At 43.2% G+C, this 13,263-nt stretch overlaps 1 non-coding gene across 1 annotated transcript; it reads left to right on the top strand.

The window, feature by feature from the left end:
* The first annotated feature begins 6,938 nt into the window (after positions 1–6,938).
* Positions 6,939–7,029, top strand: TRNAY-GUA (transfer RNA tyrosine (anticodon GUA)). Its single transcript is given in 2 exon segments — positions 6,939–6,975; positions 6,994–7,029. It is a non-coding gene; the product is annotated as a tRNA-Tyr (tRNA).
* The last annotated feature ends 6,234 nt before the right edge of the window (positions 7,030–13,263 follow it).

Here is a 13,263-nt window from a genome sequence, read left to right as displayed (position 1 = left end):
GGTCCTTTTTCGAAATCCTGTGTTAGCAACACTGTTCGTGAATGGCAAACTGTAATGATTCTTTCAAAGGTAAGCATTTCTTTGTAACACTGCATGTGACCAAGCTTAATACACTTTCGAGTGAAAAAAAATTTTTCTAAAGATTTCGTGGCTTTGAGGTAGTGTAAATCATATCTTCCAGGATAAATTAAAAGGAAAATTGAAAGGATCCGAAACTTCACAGAGAAAGGTGGGGGTGATTTGGAGGTAGCTTAAGACAGTTTTAATGAACGTTGCCTGTGAAGTGTGCGGTTCGTTATGCAAGAAAATGTGACAAGAGAGGTCAGCTGATAAGAAAGGTACAGCGCGGTGGAATGAAGATTTGAGAAAGTTGGTGAAGGAGAAAAAAAAATGGATGTGGATGCTTCATTTACTCTAATAAACTACAACACGGAGGGCAAATAAAGCAGAATATAAAGCCCTGGATGATGGTATATATTAAAAAGAGAAAAGCAAATGAGGATCTTACAAAAAAATATAATTCTTGACTTAAATAGTGATTAACAAACCACTCTGGAAAGAGGTAAATACGAGATGAAGGCACGTATGTGTTAGGAGCAAAAGTATATTATCATCCTACGTGCCAGGGAGAATGATCGTAACATATGATCAAGTTTATTAAGGGATGGAGAGAATATCTTAAGGAACTGATTGCTCATGACGATAAGAAGGGATTGTCCATTGGTAAAGCAGGAAGAGAGGTCAAGACAGTGGTGTATACAGGTTAGGAAGGGAGGTGCGTGTGTTCTGATATTTTTTTTTCTAGAGGAAAAAAGTCAGCGATGATATGAGAGTGTGGCTTGAAATACATGTGGGAACCATTCAAGGCCTCGTAAGATCAAAAGTGGTTATCTAACATTTCTACTCATGGGACAGCGTATGGCGGTGTGATACACAATGGTACTTACAGCAGCTGTATGCAGATGACGCTGTGTTGTTAGCTCCATCAGAATAAGAGCTGAGGAGAATGTTATAAGGCCGGTCCGATGACGTCTGTGGAAGAAGGATCATAAGAGAGAGTGCGAATAATGAAGCCATAAATTATTTTTTTCATCTATTTATTCATTCATTTATTCCTTTTGAAAAGGAAGGGAAGTCAGACTGTATGATCAGTTTCTATAGCAAGGGAGTGGGAGTCATGGACAAGTTTGTATACTGGTGAAGTTCAGTAGAGATGGTAAAAGGGAAGCTGAAGCTGAGAGAGGAGTAATGCAAAAGGGAAAAAAAAAGGAAAAGGTGCACTGAGGGGATGAATGGAATAAACAAAAGCGGAATAAACAAAAGCGTAGAGGGTGCGTGACGCTTGCAGCAACGAGTACTTGGCCAATCCTGATGTGCATGGCTGTGAAACCCAAGTGTATATATGTATACAGGTCAGGAAAGGTAATATAAAAGAGAACTGGAGACGGATAATTCATGATGTATGGCTACAAGTAAAACGACAGATGTAAGTGATGTGAGAATGGTACGTGGGGTGAAGAGGTCAACTGAAAAGCGAATGGTTTATGAATCTTCGAAGGATGGTATGGGACAGGAGAACGTAATGGCCGACACAATAGGTTGGTCAAGAGGAACAATGGACAGATGTAGTGGAAGAACTGGGTTAGCAGAGATGAAGATGTCGCAGTGATGACTGGGGACTGGATGCAATGTGAGACATGCTGCATGCTGAGTATACGAAATGTGTACAGGGAGACGTTGATCTAAAAGGGACGAGAGAATTCAGAGAGCACAGTGTACACGGTGTACGTTCCTTGAGGGAGTACAGTTTACAGGGTGTACGTTCCTTCAGTGAGTACAGTGTACAGGGCATACGTTCCTTTAGGAAGTACAGTGTGCAGGGATTACAGTAAATTATCAAGGGATATTTCTATAAATGTGGAAGTCCCTGTTTCACTTCACCCATCCCATGACAGTAAGAATGAAGTAATGAAAAAGGATAAAATGTCTTCGAACCCGGGCCTCCTGAGTGAAAATCAGGTGTCATAACCGTTAAACCAAAGGGGATCGAGTATTACGAACTTGTAAGGATGTATCTATGTACTGTATATGTGCATGAAGGTTACATACACATATATCTACGTATGCATATCATGTATAGAGTATAAATCACACATCATGAGTCACGTTTGAGCAGGGAAGAACCGTCACAGTTGTGCAATGGCGTACAGGACGGGCACAGTACATGTCAATATCAGTACTTGTCTGCCAGCTGACGAGCGCCAGTTATCTGCACAGAAAGAAAAGTTGGAGGAAACAGTTTTCGTTGACCACGTTTGTCATGTGGAGACGTTCAGGGTAAAGTACGAGACGCCGTCAAGTTAGTCCTCGTTTAAGAAGTTAAGACTCAAAGGAGAAAGCCACCAGGATCTGGTCAGAGTCCTTCTCCAGGATCAGTTTAAGGTACAGAGAGGCCCAGGGTACCCCTGTTAACCTCGTCTTCTGAACTGTATCCACTGATGCGTCCCACCGAGAGAGGAGCATTTACGGTGGTGAAGTGTTTTAGGTTGCGAAGCGGAGGAGTCGTGTGACACCACTGCCTTGCCTTTCGAGCACGAGAGAGAGAGAGAGAGAGAGAGAGAGAGAGAGAGAGAGAGAGAGAGAGAGAGAGAGAGAGAGAGAGAGAGAGAGAGAGAGAGAGAGAGCGCTAATGAGATATCAATATGTCCGCATTCCGCCCACGGCGCGTCTTCATCACGCCTTGCAGAAGATCTATTCTCCTTCATCTCGTCTTGAAGAACTTAAATTACAGCCTCAAAAGACTTCAGTAAAGGCTCGCGTCCACCAATGAGAAAACTTCGTGAGATGGTAGGTAGGCTCCCCCTGTGCAAACATTTAGAAGGTTCTTCAGCAGCGATATTCACCTGGATTTTCGCTCGTTGACGCAAGAGCCTAAAACTGCGTCACCGGCCGAAGGTCTGGTGTTGAACTATATTGTTCCTGAGGGCAGAGTTTAGATCAAAGGAGAATTCCTGCTCTAGTCCCGGATATCAAAGAACTTTTAAATTATGGATTCGTAAGAAGTGCTGCTTAATCGTTTCTTAGGTGGTTGTGAGACGGTCGGGGGGGGGGGGGGGGGGTCGTCTGCCAACGGGAAATGGGGAGGGGGGGGTTCTGGCCAAAGGGACAAGGAAGAGGAGGAAGAAGAGGAGGAGGGAGCGGAAGCTGGGACGGACAGAACAGCAGCGGCAGGAGAGGCAGACAACAGAGAACCAATACCAGCAGACCAACGAACGAGTGGGAGATCTACGCGATCAATATCAACAGAGGGTGGAAGAACAAGAGATGAGTAACGTACGAGACAGAACAGATGACGAGCGAATCAAAGCGACCAGAATCCAACGGCAAAGAGAGAGAGAGAGAAGGATCAACAGGTCCTAAGATAAACAAGAAGAAGAAGAAGAAGAAGAAGAAGAAGAAGAAGAAGAGAAGAAGAAGAAGAAGAAGCCCAAAGCAGGGAGGATAGCATATCAAAAGCCTCAGAATAGGCACAACGTGAGACGTGCGAACGCAATAGTAAACGGATGCATTTTTTGCCCTCATTCCTCTGAAGGCGGAGAACACGACTGAAAAAACAGTCTAGCGTACCAAAACCAAATTCTTGGTATGTGTGACCGAACGATGATGCCTCCTTTACTCATAAGGAAACGCTCTTACTGCTCGACACACAACACGGGTAGAGCGCTCACAAGGTGTGCTTATTGTTGTCTTCATTGGTAAACGTGAAAAAAGAAGAAAAAAAAAATTGAGGCTTCGTTGCCTTGACCCAAGTCTCCATTTTCGGCAGGTAATGGTAAACCTAACTAGATAAAGACTGTTATTTTTTTCTTTCAACATTTCCACGGAATTCTTCAGTATTGCTTTTGCCATTTTCTGCAATATAGTAAACGCTATATACACTGATCTCTATCTTCTATTTCTTTATCTATCTATGTGATTTACTCAATCAAACTGGGTATTGCTCTAGAGTTACTTTAGTCCAATTTCCTCCCTATCTTGACCTTCTCCTACTTTGACTGTATTACTGAAACTTTTTTCAACTACTTTTTGCATGTTTTCACAGACGAACAACACCGAACAATTATAGAAAATAAAGAGTACCACCAACTTCGGTTCAACTCTCGTTTTCTTCGCCGTCTTGTTGATACCAACATTAAGAAGAGATCTCTCGACTTCTCAGCAACCGCGGCGCTGCACAAGGCGAGGCCATGAGCAGCATCGAGTGCATCATAGTTACTGATCGGATCTCCCTCATTTGTGCTGGTACCCGAGGCACAATCACTGCGTAACCCATGTTCTCATCTTGTGAGAGGGAGCGCAAATGGATTACAGAGGCGGTCTGGCCATTCTCTACCTTGTTCTACCTGCTTTTGCACTCATGAGAGCTGGTTAAATATTATTCTTTTTTTTGGGTGCTCAAACATCTTTTTTTCTTTTTTGGTGCTGCTGTTGCCTTCGGCCTCTTCTCGAAGACTCCAGACACTGTCGCTGTCAACAGCCATGATGCTGAGGCTCAGAAGGGTTCCCTATGTACCTTGAGAGGCTCCACAGTTAATGCAGACCACGAGCTCAAGACTCGATCATACTGCAACAGGAACATCAGAATGTCCAGGTCAAGGAGGGGTAGCTTGGGAGCCCCGTCATTGGCTGCCGAACAATCTCTCTCCTCCAGTAAGCAAAATTTCGGATTGACGTTCCAATTGGAGCTCGATTGAGGGGCAGATCTTTCATTGGGTGAGCAAAATTTTTTTCCTTAAATTTTTTTTTTCTGCTGTTGTTGTTGTTGCTAGAGTTTAGGGTGAATCGATGATGTCTGCCGGCAGACGTTGCTCGAGATTTATTCACACTGATGAAAAAAAAAGTCTTTATTCTTCATCATTCATTTTGGCATCTTGTTTAATCATATTTCTACAGCCGTCTGTCAATCTAATTACAAAATCATCTCTGTTCCTTAGAATTTCTCTACTACCGTCTCTCTGTTTGCCCATTCCCCTCCATGTCTCTCTACGAACGGTAGAATCTGGTTTGAAGTGGAAGTCTGTGGCACAAATGACCTGTGCAACGCTCATGTACCAATCAATGTTCTGCAGATCCAGTCAGGATAAACCGAGGGATTAAGAAAAAGAATACACATAAAGTGGGTTGGGGGGAGGTTGAGGGGAAGGGAGGGAAGGAGGGAGGGAGGGAGGGAGGGAGGGAGGGAGAGAGAGAGAGAGAGAGATGAAGTAGGGAGAGGGAGGAAAGGGAAGGGAGGAAACGAGGGAAATGTCTCTGCTCGAGCCAGACACACACACACATGCTGAAAGAAACTTGGTAGTGGGGATTTTTTTTTTCCCCCCCTGAAGAGATACAGACGAGCGAATGTCAAAAGCCGTAAGATAACCAAGAAAAAGACATTGAAGACACAAGGTAAACCAGATTAGTCTATCAGTCAACTACCTCAATATCATATACCCTTGAGTTCAAGCCCTGTGACGCCATTCACCACAAAACACTCCACGATCACAATGTAACTGTTCATCAATGGGGCAGTAGGACAGTACACAAGACAGTTCTTCGACCAGGTGATCAGCGACGATCATCCCATTTGTAGAGGACATAAGGTAATACAGTAGACGGTGCTACCGTGGATCAAAGATCTACGACCTGTACAGAGGGATGGATATGGTACAAAAAAAAAAAAACTGTAATGTACTGGGAAGATAAAGGAATGATAACCCAAGCTTAAGAATGAGAGCAACGTCGCCGTATGACTGTGAAGAATTCGCAGGACCTGGGGTATTAATGGGAGGGGTTGAGCAGGACCTGGGGTATTAATGGGAGGGGTTGAGCAGGACCTGGGGTATTAATGGGGAGGGTTGAGCAGGACCTGGGGTATTAATGGGGGGGTTGAGCAGGACCTGGGGTATTAATGGGGAGGGGGTTGAGAATACGAGAACAGAATGAAGTTAAGATTGACCGAACATAGGAAACTGTTGAAGCTCTTATGGTGGCATATATATATATATATATATATATATATATATATATATATATATATATATATATATATATATATATATATATATATATATCATCAAATTCTACAAAAGGGTCATCGTCTGTGGAGTGGCTCAACGGCATACTGGCATATATATATCAGCAGACACCTACCTCCTCTGGGGAGCGTTTCGCGGGCATTTTAGGTCTTCAGTCGCCAAGGCTGACAAAGACCAGAGGTGCCCACTTCATCAACGTGAAAGACTTGCCAATCTCTGACCCACAAATGTTGGAAAGAAATACGGAAACAAAAAAAATATTCCCTACAATTCCTTCATTTTAAGATTCCCGGAACTTATAATGTGTACCATGTCTTTATAGTGTGTATATATTATATATATTCATACACAGACATCCTAGCTTAAGTCATGATAGCTTAGCTAAATCAAAAATGGCAAGAGAACTTGAAATCAACCGTGTTATAAAGACTGAACAAAATATTCAAGCTCCAAACAGTTATATGTTACGTTTCGGGAGACTAAGATCCAAGGCAACGTTAAGGAAAATGAACTTAACCTGCGGACAGACGGTGGGGAGACTGAACTAAAAATGTCCTGGTTGTATAGAGAGACTTCTTGCGCTCCTTCCATAAATCAACAACAGTCGATGGTAAGCATGAAGGACGAGGCACGACGGTGTTTCTCCAACTAGGACACAAAAGTCAAGACAAAGAAACTTTCCAATATATATATATATATATATATATATATATATATATATATATATATATATATATATACGTATTGACGTATGGAGATTCCCTTCGCCTCTTGCATACAACAAAGGGAAAACGATATATGCTTTCAGCACCACAATCTAATCTGCAATCTGGAGTGGGCGCTTTGCTGCACTGAACAGCTCCTTCGATAGCTCAGTTGGTAGAGCGGTGGACTGTAGTCGGGTACAAAAGCAGACATCCATAGGTCACTGGTTCGAATCCGGTTCGAAGGACAATTTTCTACGAGCTCAGCTGATCAAGTCTCACTCAAGGTTATTAGCTGGTGGACGGCCTTACGTTCCCGGATAAGAGGAAAGTTTAGCATCCCCGAAAACAGGACAATGGTGTTTGACCGGAATTTTAACATCTTTTGATGTATATATATGTATATATATATCCCTGGGGATAGGGGAAAAAGAATACTTCCCACGTATTCCCTGCATATCATAGAAGGCGACTAAAAGGGAAGGGAGCGGGGGGCTGGAAATCCTCCCCTCTTGTTTTTTTTGTTTTTTTCCCAAAAGAAAGAACAGAGAAGGGGGCCAGGTGAGGATATCCCCTCAAAGGCCCAGTCCTCTCTTCTTAACGCTACCTTGCTAACGCGGGAAATGGAGAATGGTATGAAAGAATATATATATATATATATATATATATATATATATATATATATATATATATATATATATATATATATATATACATCCCTTATATTGAGTTGCCAAAGCAGTGGGTTTGAGGGTTCCTTTGCGACAAGGGAGGAAGGAAGCTTCTGGGTGTGGTCTTTGTTGACATCGAAGGATTTTTAGGGGTAAAGCGTCTCTGCTCTTTCTGACCATATGGACGTCCTACGCAGCTGGTCTTCTTGCCCTCGGGCTTACGGGCACCCGTATATATCAGGCCCCGAAACCTTCAGATTTAAAAAATATATGTACACACATACTCTTGGAAAATAGTGTCTTTAAGATTAGTTTCTTGATCTGGGATGCCACACCGGATGTCCACAACACATCGCTGATTCTCAAGCAGTTAACCAGAGTAACGTTTCATCATCAATAAGGAATCGAACGTAATAAACGAAAATGGGAAAAAAATTGAAAAAAAAACAAAAACGTAGCGATAACAGAGTCTGCTCGGCTTCAACTTGGAAAATCTATATAAATGAAAGCTTTGAATCAAATAATTCAACGCATGTCAGACCCATGACTATTTATTTATCTATTTAGTTATCATTTTGTTTTAGACTCTGACTTTGGCACATTATGTCGGCCTACACAAAACACACAGTCCAGTTATGAACAGAATATATTTCAAGATAGATCGTACCACAGCATTAGCCAAGTAATTAGCCAGAGACCAATCAAAACCCCCCACAAAACCTCTGCTGGGTTCAGAAATTATCATCACACAATTAAAATGCGGGACTGGAGTTCTTTTTCTTTTTCAAATTCGCTCGTGAGTTTAAAAAAAATATATATATATACATATTTCCAGACAAAGGTGAAAAGGCACGAGAGATAAAACTACTGATGATTGTGGTGGATAACAGAATGGGATGACCTGGCGTTGAGCCAGTGTGTGTGTGTGTGTGTGTGTGTGTGTATCTTAAGTCTTGAACCTCTGTAGGCTGTGAGGAGGTCAAGTGTCAGCATCAAGAGTGACGTCGGCCTCGCTTGCGTCATGCCTTAGGTAATGGGTCCTTGGGCAGAAACACTCGACCATCGTAATCGTAGTCATGAAGAGAAAAACCCATTAAATTCTGCATGGAGAAGACATACTGATTCGAGCAAGCAATAATCATGAATGCATGACGTCTGTGATAGCAGTTGCATGTTCTAACGACAGCGGGCGAGTATCGGCGCTGTGGCTCCTCTTCGTCTGTCTTCAGTTGGTGGTGGTGAGGTTTGGCCTTCCGATCGGCCGGCGCCGTTGTATGGTAAGAGCCTTTGAGGGAGAGGCCGGCCGATACAGCCGCCGAGGTGTAGCGGAGGTGAGGTCAACTGGCATAGCCAGCAGTGAGGTGTATACCACCTCCCTAGTCAACCAAGACACATACCCAAGAAGATCTACTCACTGTCTCCGTCGTCCCGAAACATTTCAGGGAGACTAAAGCCTGATCAGGACTCCACTTGAGGCCAAGGATAAAACAAGAGAGTCAGGACTCCAATTGAGGCCAAGGATAAAACAGAGAGTCAGGACTCCACTTGAGGCCAAGGATAAAACAGAGAGAGAGAGAGAGAGAGAGAGAGAGAGAGAGAGAGAGAGAGAGAGAGAGAGAGAGAGAGAGAGAGAGAGAGAGAGAGAATAGAAGACCTGACCAAGACGGGAGACAAACCCTATATACAACACGGGTGCATCTTCAATGATCCTCGCGTGGATTTTCGTTCCTTTGCCCCCACGACTTTTCCCGTTTAGCGGCCCGACCGTCTGGTATTCACTTGTCTAGCCCCCGTGGGCGTAGTTAAGATCAAAGGGGAATCCTGGCCCAAGACCCGGATATCAAAGGAATTTTAAACTGCGGATTCATAAGGGCTATTTAATGGATCTCAAGGTGACTCTAACGAGGGAAGGTCCACCAGCAGGGGTTGGCTGGGCCTGGCCTGGCCCGAGGGAAGAGGACGCTGGGACGAACACAACGCCAGGAACAGTAGCAGGAGCAGGAGCGACAGTCATTACACCATCAGTAAGAACAGCCTTACAACAGACGAGGAAGAAGGGGTCAACGAGAGTGTCAGGGAAGGACGCCAGAGGAACCAACGAAGAGAGAGAGAGAGAGAGAGAGAGAGAGAGAGAGAGAGAGAGAGAGAGAGAGAGAGAGAGAGAGAGAGAGAGAGAGAGAGAGCAATAAAACATGAGCACAGTGGGACACCGACCCACCCGCTTTCCCCCGCGAAGAGAACCCACCAAGCGACTCCACAAAGGCACGAAATCACACTCAACCCAGACAACACCACCACGAGAAGACCCAGTGCGAGGAAGAACTGCACAGGGCGTGATGACTGGAGGAGGGGGGAAAGAGGGAGAGATAATAATAATAGTACAGGAGGCAGCGTGGATGCGGGAGTCGGGGCCGGGGAGATAGAGATGCTCATAATTACATTAGAGATTAAAGTTGAATGTATCAGCTGTTGCAGATGTGCCTTGGGAGAGCCCCCCAGGCCTTGGTCAGATCCATTTCAAATTGGTGAGGATCTGCAATCTGGTGAAGAGATAGGGAGTGGATTATATGCAAGGGCTTCCTGGGGAGGTGGGTGGGAAAGGGGAAGGGGAAAGGGAAGGGGGAAGGGGGAAGGGGTGGTGGGGTAAACGTCTCGTGATGAAGTTAAAATGAAATTTCTACGAGATTAAAAAATTAGACACGATATATTGCTCACCAAGATGTGGACGACGGCGATAAAGGGGATAAAAAGTTGAAAGTATTGAAACGTGTGGTGAGCGAAGCTTGTTTTTTCGAAAAAAAATAAAGTAAGTTCGGGCGAAAGTTAATGGTTACGTGACTCAAATGGACGAAGAAGATATGCTCCCTGGGGGTGTGCAATGTTAAGTTACTCCTCCTGGAGTGTGTGCAGTGGTGAGAGAGACAGAACCTACGCTAACAAGTACAGTTAAAAAGATTTTTAAAAATGAACAAAAATTGAAAATCACAAAAAATTAATCCTCTTGTAAAAAAAAAACAAAAACAAAACACACACGTCTTAAGGACAGTGAGAATTAGAGTGAGCTTTCATCTTCACCCAAAACACAAAAACACAGACACAGGGGATGTGTCAGACCTACGAACCTAACCAGACTGTTATAACGATTAACACTGGGAAACGGATGTTCCAGGCTTAAGTAAGGATGTGGAGAAAGTGTGTTCATGGAAGTGAAAATTCTTGCCCTGAGTTTCATGCCTGCCATCGCCACTGTGCCAGAGAGAGAGAGAGAGAGAGAGAGAGAGAGAGAGAGAGAGAGAGAGAGAGAGAGAGAGAGAGAGAGAGAGAGAGTAACTCGTAAATACTAAACCACATCTAAACTTCGGCAAACGTACCTGTGTCCCCCCCAAGACAGGCAGGACTTCATTATAGACGAGTTAATGAGGTCATTAGGTCTCTGTACGACTCCAGGTGAGGCGTCCGAAGACTAGCTATGGATGGCTGATAGTGAGTGATGTGTGTGTGTGTTTATCCATCAAGCTGTTGTTCAGTGGTTCCACAAGCCACCTCGCTGTGACACAAAAAGCAATTACATATTAGACAATACATTAACACAATTATCGTTATCATTATCAATCCTCGGGGATAAAGGGGGGAGAGAATACTACCCAAGCCTCTCTCCCGATGCGTGTCGTCAAAAGGCAACTAAGACGAGAGATTGCTAGGGGATGTGACATTCCCCCCTCTCCTGTATTATCACTTTCGAAACGTAAAATACGACCATGTAAAACATGTATGTATGTATATATGTACGTAAAATAGGTATGTATGTATATATGTATGTAAAATACGTATGCATGTATGCACGTATGTATGTATACACGTACGTAAAATACGTATTATGTAAAATACGTATGTGAGTATGTATGCACGTATGTATGTATGTATGTATGTATGTATGTATGTATGTAACATTATCATCATTATTGTTATCATTATCATATGAACCGGAAAATATCGGTGATAAAATGGTCATAAAGGGTATATTCAAAATTATATCCTTTAATCTTCAGTTTACCTTTTCATAAGTTCGTGAACATGGGGCGTTAAACAGGCCCTCATAAGCTATTTTATCTCTCAGGAAACACAATAAACTTACATGATAACAGAAAAGAAAAAAGAAAAAAAAAATCTAAATTACTGACGTAATTCAACCTGATAAAAGTAAACGAATTTCATCCATTTTCAAAATGCTACGCCTCTGAACACAAATCTGGGGATATTAAGTGAATTTGCATATTACGCGTAAAAAAGAGAGTTCTTAATATTACTGATGGCGAAGCTATTTCTTTTCTCTTTTTTTTCTCTTTTTTTGAGGAAATCATGAACGTTCGCTTTCGCAACAATAAGTTTTTTCAAAATTTACAATTATAATCTGAATTCTTCCAACACACACACACACACACACACACTCACACACACACCCACCCACCCACCCACACACACACACACACACACACACACACTCACACACACACACACACACACACACACACACCCACACACACATACACACACACACACACACACACACACACACACACATCACACACAATTAGCTCTTCATCTCAGATGGCAAATTACATCTACTACTTTTCAAAACGGTGGGAATTATTTTTTTCTTTTCTTCTTCTATCTCTTATACAAACATTATCGTTCCACGGATATCTAGCAAAGGCAAAAAGTATTAACCCACACGAATTCGTAGCGAGGGGAATGTCTTGCTAGCACTAGTAACTCCATTTATCACGATCCAGGGAGACTGCGCTTCGCCTCCCATCATCATCTTCTTGTGGCACGAGTCCACATTTTCTTTTATCTAAGCCCCCCCCTCCTCCCATTTTCTTTTTGAAGCAAGAATCCACGACAGACACATTTTCTATTTTCTCAAGTACCTTCCGTAGTAACCTTTGGAAAGCTAATACCCTCAGTACGACCCTGGTGAAGGCATGCCATGCCCTCACCAGTTACAAAAAAAAATAAGAAATCTTAGCAAAACTGGCGAGGGGGAACCCATGTGCAACATGGAGGCAGCTTTAGTGATAACCAATTGGATTTCCGCTCGTCTACGGCGGGACTTTTGCCCACCGATCGACGGTCCCCGGTATTCAATTATCTTGCCCCCAGAGGCGGAGTTAAGATCAAAGGGGGGGTATTCCCGCTTCAGAGCTTGATATCAAAGGACTTTAAAATTGTGGATTCATAAGGACTAGTTAACGGCCCTGAAGGTGGTGTTGGCTGACGATGAAGGTCCACGAGAGGGGCGGGCCTGGCCATGAGGAAGGAACTGAGGAAGAACAGGAGGAGGAGGAGGAGGAGGAGGAGGAGGAAATCTAACGGAACAAGGAGCCTCAGCGGCAGCAGGTCTAGGATGGGAAGCAGATGAAGCGACAGTAACAGGAGTAGAGGAGGACTAGATAAAGCAGCAGCAGCAAAGAATAGGAAGTATAAAAGTAAAAGACAAAACAACAAGGAAGAGAGAAGAAGAAGAAGAAGAAGAAGAAGAAGAAGAAGAAGAAGAAGAAGAAGAGGACGACCAGGGAAAGCAATAACAACAGATGAAAGAAGTAGCTCTGGTTATAACAGCAACGTAAAGAAAGTGCAGCAGAGAGAAGTAAAAAAAAATATTAGGTCGAAGAAAATCAAGTACAAAAATAACCGGCTGAAATAAACTAAAATTTTGGGTCATAAACAAAGAATGATATATACAGGATCGCCACTTTTCTTAGAAAACCACAAACTGAAGCCAGAAAGAACAAAAAACACAACCAACAA

This window comes from Panulirus ornatus, chromosome 12 (genome assembly GCF_036320965.1).
Source record: "Panulirus ornatus isolate Po-2019 chromosome 12, ASM3632096v1, whole genome shotgun sequence".
Classification (NCBI taxonomy): domain Eukaryota; kingdom Metazoa; phylum Arthropoda; class Malacostraca; order Decapoda; family Palinuridae; genus Panulirus; species Panulirus ornatus.
Note: the sequence above shows the minus strand (reverse complement) of the source record. Positions and strands in the feature narration are given on the sequence as shown.